Source organism: Pinus tabuliformis, chromosome 4_1, assembly GCF_031772625.1.
Source record: "Pinus tabuliformis cultivar Carrire ecotype Pingquan chromosome 4_1, CPIR1, whole genome shotgun sequence".
NCBI classification, from domain to species: Eukaryota; Viridiplantae; Streptophyta; class Pinopsida; order Pinales; family Pinaceae; genus Pinus; species Pinus tabuliformis.
Window position 1 is genome coordinate 661,877,090 of NC_142303.1, and position 8,829 is coordinate 661,885,918.

Consider the following 8,829-nt stretch of genomic DNA (forward strand, 5'->3'; position numbering starts at 1 on the left):
TCTTTGCAACTAGTTGTGATAACGTCATTGTGTGTGGATTTACTAAATGTATATTAATATTAGTACTTGGCATTGATTAATTTTTGCATGCTAAGTGTGAATACCAAGTTTCTGCATCGGAAATGTGGAGAATTCTTTCAACAATTTGTATGTCGCTTGCTATCATTATGATAACTACAAGATACAATATGTCATAAACTCGAATATTAATTTTTCTAAAAACCACTACAATATGCAACACTAAGATTAATAACTGAGATTTGATATTGTATGGCTTTGATCTTTTCGCACTTACTCTCTGAATCCAAACAAAGCTTTCCACTTTTGTGTGTGTTCGGACAAAAAATACAGTGTGCAAAGTACTTAGTGCAGAAGAAAATGATTTTTCTTTAATGCGAAGAAATCATTATTGTGCAGTTCCATAGATTCAAACATTGATACTTATAACATATAACCAAATTTTAATCATACAATAAATTGGAAAATATATTCGGCAATAATTAAATCCTTCAAGCAAATAATAAAAGGTAATGTTAAGTTTTCTTCTATTATTTGGAAAGTATACATTAGTATCAACTACACAGAAGAACAATTGCATAGAATTGTGTGAATTACAAAAATTTGAACAATGAAAGCTTGATAGCTTCTTCAACTAGTTGCACATTTTTTATTCACTTAAGAGCATAAGAGCATAAAATTTATTAAAGTTAACATGCCCATACTCCATGAGCCCTTGTATGGAGCTTTCCGTGTGTGGAGACAAGGCTTCCTCTGCACAGTGAAATCTCCGCACAAGGAAGCTGCACACAATTGAAATCACATTTAAGATATTTAAGTTTCCCATACGTATTTAAGATATTTTTATTTTATTTTTGCATAAAATTGAATTTAAACTTATAATTCTAATTATTTATGTCTGGGAACTTTCGGTGAAATGAACAAAAAAAAAATGATATATATTCTAAGGTTATAGCTAAGAAAACAAACCACCGCACTCCACACAGCAACACTGGTAAGATGGAATTGAACACAATTTCCTATAATGTCAACAAGAAATCGAAACTTTTAGTAGTACAACAAAAGTGATATTGCATAAACAAAAAGAGAATTTTAGTTGCAACGAGTATTAAAGCCTGGTCATTCTAATTATTAATTTTAACATACTCATTTGAAAAATTAATTAATATTAGTTTCGAATATCAATGACTAAAGGCATTATTGAGTGCAGAATTTGTTGTGCAGAGGTGATTGTGCGTGTGCGGATGTTATGCAGAGAACAAATGCATGTGTAAAATTTATGTGAAATAAGGAAAATGCAGAAGGATATTTTAATTGCAATGTGTTTTGATATCAGTACATTGTGCACAAAAGCAATACTTATTTTATTATTAATAGATTCTATGGAGTGCAGAAGTGCATACAAGGAAAGCTTGAGATATTTTTGCACACAACAGATATGTTGTTTGGAGGTAGCATGTGCGGAGAACAAATTCTTTGTCCAATGTTTATTTCAAAATGAATGCTTTCTACCCATGATATCTGAGACCCACGTTTATCAATATAAGTTTTAAATGTCAATGACCGACGGAAGGGCATTGTTGAGTCAGCAAGTGGTTGTGCAGATGAAGCTATGCGGAGATGGTTGTGTGTGAGATCTTTTTGTGCATAAATGGATTTTCTCTATGGTTCCACACATATGCATTTGTGTTATGTTTCTAGATTTGATGTTTTGGTGCTTATGTGGTTTTCTGAATGCGTGAGCAGGTGTGTAGTCTGTGAATTGAATGGTGAGATGACTTAACAAAATAATTGTATAGCCTCTTTGATGTCTTGTAGAAATTTGTTTTAATATTTTAGTTTTAATTGTAGTTGCTAAATAAACAATGTGAATTGAATGGTGAGATGACTTAACAAAATAATTGTATAGCCTCTTTGATGTCTTGTAGAAATTTGTTTTAATATTTTAGTTTTAATTGTAGTTGCTAAATAAACAATTTTATTTCAGATTTATAGATATACATTGAATTTAAACAACTTATTTTTAACATTCAGATATCGTATTTTAATAGTTATATTTTGATTGAATTGCTTTTTCAATTAGTGAAATTTTACAGATTTAGCATTGATGTTCGTGAGTGCGGAGATTTGTTTCAGTGCGAAGAGTGAGTGCGGGAAAGTTCAAAGCTAATAACAATGTCACTTAATAAATTTCTATGAATTATTTATTGTTAAAATATTGCCAAAAATATAGCTATGCATATATGCATAGTTCTTTAATCATTTCTTTGCCAGAGTTTTCAACATAGAAGACCTTGATTCTGCTAGACTACAACATAGAAGACCTTGATTCTGCTAGACTACGAAAACTATTTGCAGAAAAATGTGTTTATGCAAAGAGTTTTCTACACATATCGAAATAATTACGCCGTAAGGCGTTTCCATTTGAAATGGACTCTCCTGTGATCCGCGCTGTCTTGGTTATTCACCATTAGATTTAGTGTTAGACTATTAAAAACTTTACTACCATTGATCTCATAACTGACAACTGACTCTTGCGGCTCAATAACTGACTCCTGTGATCCTCCTGTGATCCGCGCTGTCTTGGTGGGGGTATACGAAGGGGATGCTGACTCTTGCCGCTCAATAACTGACTCCTGTGATCCGCGCTGTCTTGGTGGGGGTATACGAAGGGGATGAGTTTCCTGTGATCCGCGCTGTCTTGGTGTGGTGGGGTATACGAAGGAGAATGCATTTTGGGTGATGGTTGTGTTTAAGCATTGGGTGATGGTTGTGTTGGTTAAAGGCGGAGCGAATACTCCATTGCTGTACATGTCTGAGGAGAATGCCTTTTGGGTGACGGTAGTGCTGCTCAAAGGCGGAGCGAATACTCCATTGGGAGGGCTATACCTGGACGGTCTACCTCTACTCAACAAATGTCTATTTCAGGTCTGGCTGTAGGTAATTCATCCACCTTAATCTGTGGTTCTTAATGCATCTGAGCAAGTCTACAAGAAAAAAGGACTCGACATTTCTCATTAGTAGACAGAAGGCAAACTCAGTAAAGAAACCATATATTTTTCACCAAAAATTATTGAGATATGTAGTTTCCAAGGAAATAGAACAATAATAATTTATATCATTGTCATTGGTAGTTCATCATTAACTCATCTCCTAGTGCCTCTGTCGCTTATTCTCTCTATGCATATTCTTCCCCCAAAAAAATGGCAACAATTTCATTTCTGAACACCAGAAAACACAAATGCAATACTCGTCGATTTTCAGCAACAAATTCCAGTTAAATTTTGATATTTTTTTTATAATAATTTCCAGTCTTCAACCTTCACACGACAAAATGAAAACAAAAAGAAATTGCAAGAATCCAAAACACAAAGGTTCTCATAATGAGAAATGATTTTTTCCATCAATCAACAGTCGCTTCGAGTAGAAATAGAAACTCAACATGAATATTTAAATAGTAAGCGAAGACAACTAAAGACTGCTGCATTTTTTATTTTCACGCAGTTTCCAATTAACTTCTGAGCTTTGTTTGGCTATGATTTCCAGTCTCAATAAAAATGAAATTGAAACAAAATTTTGCAAGAATCTGAAACAAACACGAGTTTCAAGGGCCGAATGTCTAAAGGTTTCAATAAGTAATTTGAACCTAAATTCTGCGTTTTTAACGAGCATTTCTAGCTTTAAAAAAACACTTAAAATTCTGAAGTCTCAATCAGTAATTTGATTTTAAATTTTGCATCTTTTAACAAACATTTTAGCTTCAAAAATAAGGACTAAAGTACCCTGAATCTAATAAAAGGAACTAATATTAAATACAAAATTGGTGAAGAGCTGATCACAGCAGGGGAAATTGTACCTGTACATCTAAAGTCTCAATCAGTGATTTGATTTTAAATTCTGCATCTTTTAACAAACATTTCTAGCTTCAAAAATAAGGACTAAAGTATCATGAATCTAATAAAAAGAAGTAATATTAAATACAAAATTTGTGAAGAGATGATTGTTTGTGAGATAGAGGCCACAACAGGGGCAATTGCTCTTGTTATTGAGATGCATCATGATGCCCATGTAGCAGAAGTTGTGGCCACAAGCCATGCGGAACGCGTCCTTCATCATTTGCATGCAGATAGGGCACAAAAAATCCTTGTCCACCTCCCATTTTGAGACTCTTATAAAAGCCCTTGTTTCAGATAAAATCCCTCTCCCTCGTTTCAGATTTAGCCGTCGGTGATTCATCCACCTTAATCTATAGTTCTTATCACATCTGAGCAAGTCTGCCAAAAAAGACTCGACATTTCTCATTAGTAGGCAGAAGGCAGACTCAGTAAAGAAACCATATATTTTCTTGAGAAAAAACTATATATTACTAGCGAGTTTCAGAGCTGCACGCCAGCAACAATGGTTGCGGTTGAGAATGAAAGTAATGAGATTTTGGTCCTCCTCGACAGTCCATGTCCATGTTCCTCTGTTTAGCCTATTCTTATCATAACATGATTGTCTCCGTATCTCAGAAGGTTGATAGATTTGAACTCGACACCTCTTGCAACTAGCTAGCTATATTGATTAATAGAAATTGATAACTATGCCCTGTCTCCTTTATTCCTTCTGCCCTGTGTTTTCTAGGTCATCGTGCTTCTCCCCCATGTGTTCGGCTCACAGATGCCAAGTGGGTTGCATGCAAGCCGTCAAATTTGTTTATTATATATATATTCTACTATTTTTATGGGAAGGTTCAACCTAACACTAACACTTGTGTAGTGTATGCCCGAGTCAAAAATAGCAAAGGCTTTTTTTCATACAGAGACTCATTGGATTTCGATGTAGGCTTATGGCTTTCATTATGTTTTTCCGAGTAACTCTATTATTGCTGAAGGTATCAATGAAGAGCCAACACCAAAATAAGTTTAAGTTTTTTCATGGTCACGTAAAATTGGAATAAATTAATTAATATGGGGAAGACTATCCTAAATTAATTAATTAATAAATTTGGGGGAGGCCACATCTCTGGATATAATGGGTTTGAGTATTCGGAAGGCAATGCTCAAAATCAAGTTTTTTATTATTATTTATGGAATCAAGATTTGGTGACGTGATGACAACTGGGCTTCACAATTTCGATTATATTTTAAAAAATCTTGAATTATATTGTCAATGGTATCTGATAGAAATTGTGAATTCTGTTGATCATGGCATTTCATAGAAATCGTGACACATAGGGTAGGTGAACGAAAACAAACTGTTCAAATTTTTAAGTACGGATTGAAGTCAAGTACTGATTAAAATAGATTTTAGTTGGTATTTGAAAAAAAAAATTAAATCAATTTTCTAGTGTTGACTAATCCCTGTTTCGGTGATTGAAAATTCGGACAACTATTTTAATGGGTAATGGAAAATTTAAAAAGTTATTCAATTATGAAGGATGTATGTTATATATTATTTTGATATATTTTAGTTGGTATTTGAAATTTTCGAAAATTCTAATTTTCTAGTGTTGACTAGAATCTGTTTCAGTGATTGAATATTTAGACAACTATTTTAATGGATATTGGAAAAAAATTATTGAAACATTGGAACTATTTTAATGGGTATTAGAAAATCTGGAAAATTTTTATTTGATGATGCAGGATGTGTGTTATAGGTATTTTATGAAACCAAATTACAATTTGAATTATCTATATTTTTTTTTTAGAATTAAGAACATGTATATATTTTAAAAGATTTGAGTATCTACATTTCTATATATTTTTGAGTAGTCAAATAATTGTTAAGAAGTTGGGTGAAAGTTATCAAAATTATTATTTTCTTATGAATGAAGTGGCAAGAAATATATCATATAAAATAATTACTACAATTTATTAACCTTAAGGAAGATTCACTACTATTGAAATGTGAAACTCATTTACAAAATGGATTGAAGTGTGATGGTGTCTTTGTCCATAGGAAGCTAGGTGAAAATCATGAGAAATGACAAAAGTTGAAATTGACTCTCTTACTTCATTATAAAATGGTTTGAAGTGTGGTGGTGCCTTTGGCCCTAAAAATCTAGGTGAAAAACACGAGAAATTACTGATGGTGAACATTGACTCCCTTACTTCATTATATTGACTCCCTTACTTCATTATATTGGAATAGGAAAATGTGAAACTTTTAACAAGTTATACTTCATCTACTAGCACACAAATACAAATTCTAAGCATGTCGATCAACATATAGAGTATCCTCCAAATGGACATATCTAACATGTCCAAACAATAAACACATCAACAAAATCGTGCGTGTGCTGGTTCTCACCCTACACACAAGGAGAAACTGCCAGAGTTAAGGAAACATTTTGAGGACCAAACCATCATGCCATCTATGTTTGCAACTAGCTCGTTCTTGACGGTTTTTTCTGTAGATTTGTCACTTTCCCTAATTGTTTTTATATGGGATGTTTTTCTTTTCAATAACCGACTTATCTCATAACTGACCCTTGCAGCTCAACTAACTGGCTTATTAATTTTTCAGTTTGCGCAGAGGTCTCTCCACAATGTGTTGAAGGCATATGCGGTGTATGACAACGAGGTGGGGTATACACAGGGGATGAGTTTCATAGCAGGCGTGCTTCTGCTGTACATGTCTGAGGAAAATGTGTTTTGGGTGATAGAGGAGAATTTGTTTTGGGTGATCATGAGCTTTGCGTTGGTGGGTAATGGTCAATTACAAGTACAGGAAAATTTGAAATAATCGGCTGGTTACATGCATACAACTATGTTTCAGAAGGCCATAGGAATCCTTACGTCAAAACATTGAACAGGTATATTTGGATGCATTCTTGATAAGCATAATTAAAAGGCTTCTTGAAAACGGTTAAAAGTGCTAATAGCATGATCTCAAGATTTTGCTAATCTGTAAAGTTTTGGAGAAAATACTTGTAATGGCTGAACAAATTTTCACTCACGAAACCTGCCATTTCTATTATTTTTCAATCAAGAAACCTGTCATTTCAATTATTTTGCAAAAGGGTTAAAACTGCTGGTGACATAATTTAAATTTTTTCAGAAATTACTTGTACACAATTTATTCAGGAAAGATCCTGTGACGTCATTAAGCATGGACGCCATTAGTAGGATTTCTGGAAGCTTATGAGAGTCCTATATGGAGATCCGTTTCTGTCTTGTCAACATCAAATTAATGATTGTAGAGTATTCGGAAAAAAGTTGATTATACTATGAACCTTGTAAGTTGTTATTTCCAACAGTTTCGCTAGAGATTGTTGGTATCACGCTCCTTGTTATGTACCTCGTTTTAGATATTCCTCGATGTCATCTCAATATAAGCCAAAAATAAGCTCGTACGGTGAAATTGCAAAATACGTTGCATTTGAGCGTTGATACTGATTATGATCTCTTTTATAGCATGTAAATTTTTTAGCTATCAACTTCTCTATGTGGGATATTTACATTGTGATATTTGGCAGTAATAATGATTATCTATCTATAAGGTTGATAATACCATTTTAAAAGAAATTGGAAATCAAAATGGAATTTTTCTATCCTCCATGATATGCAGTATTTAATACTACGGTGGGTTGTATACAGTTTTTTAAATCTAAAAGCTATTTACCATTGAAATTAACACACCAATATATTGTGCAACGGGATTTTATCTGTTAGATATAGAATTCTACTTTAATTTCAATTTGCAAATCCAATCGTTTGTATATCACCCAATAAAAGGAAATTTATTGAAATGACAAGCTTGATGGGTAATCATGTGCAATATAAGCACCCTAGAGTTTTACATGGTGTTGAATCCATATATAGTAAAAAAACTAGTTTAAATAAGACAAATCAAGATTTCACCTCAATTTTTCCTGAACAATTCTTTTTATCCACAATCAACAATCAACAGAATACTAAATTTTTAACATTCCATTCAATATATAACATAGATTCAGGTGGGAGCTAAGAACACATAATCATTTAATTTAATTATTAGATAACTTTTTTCCCTTTCCATTTTTATTAAAATCAAATCAAAATTTCTTCCAAACATAAGTTTAACTCTATTAACTTAATTTTTTAAAACCCTAAAATATATTTATACATTCGAAAAACATCTTAAAATTCTCCACAAAATTACATATAATAATATTATTAACAATGTCATATTGTATGGTTACAGAGCAAGGTCAATTAACCAAGTACGAATGTCCCAGGTTCAAATCCATTGAACCATGTGTAGGGCAGCCAGGTATAACTACATAAAAATGGAAAAAACCACAGCTTGAAGGACTGAATATAAAAACATTAGTTTTACACGTAGTGCTAATGATTTGACTTCCTTCGCATTTAAAACTACGGAACAGACCAAAGCGGAGACTAACACGTAAGTTTGTTACGCCTTTTTAGTAGCAACCTAACGTTTCTAGCCCTGTTCAAGCACGTGCGGCTTCCTTTCTTGCACTTGATCCTATGGCATGGTAAATAAGCTCTGCTTTTCTCCATGGCAAATAATATTTACTCTGTTATAGGATTTTGTATGTGGTTTAGGATATTAAATGTATGTGGTTTAGGATATTAAATGTGGTTGGGTTGTAAGCATATACAATTAAAGTTATACCAATATAAATTTAACAGTGCGTATATATAGCCCAACCGGGCAAGGTAAATAAGCTTGACCTTTCTAAATGTGTCTGATGGAGGGAATTGTTATGGTCATGGTAAGCTGGGTTTAAATCTGTTATTATCATCAAAATCAAAATAATTGCAGATATTTTTATTTTTACTTTCCACGTTGAAGCGCCCAACCGGGCAAGGTAAATAAGCT

The 8,829-nt window shown here is 33.1% G+C and overlaps 1 long non-coding RNA gene across 1 annotated transcript; it reads right to left on the reverse strand.

The window, feature by feature from the left end:
- Positions 1-4,069: 4,069 nt before the first annotated feature.
- On the reverse strand, positions 4,070-4,669 carry LOC149177846 (uncharacterized). The gene is made up of 2 exons (XR_016258797.1): positions 4,386-4,669; positions 4,070-4,292 (listed from the first exon to the last, which is right to left on the reverse strand). It is a non-coding gene; the product is annotated as an uncharacterized LOC149177846 (long non-coding RNA).
- Between the last annotated feature and the right edge of the window lie 4,160 nt (positions 4,670-8,829).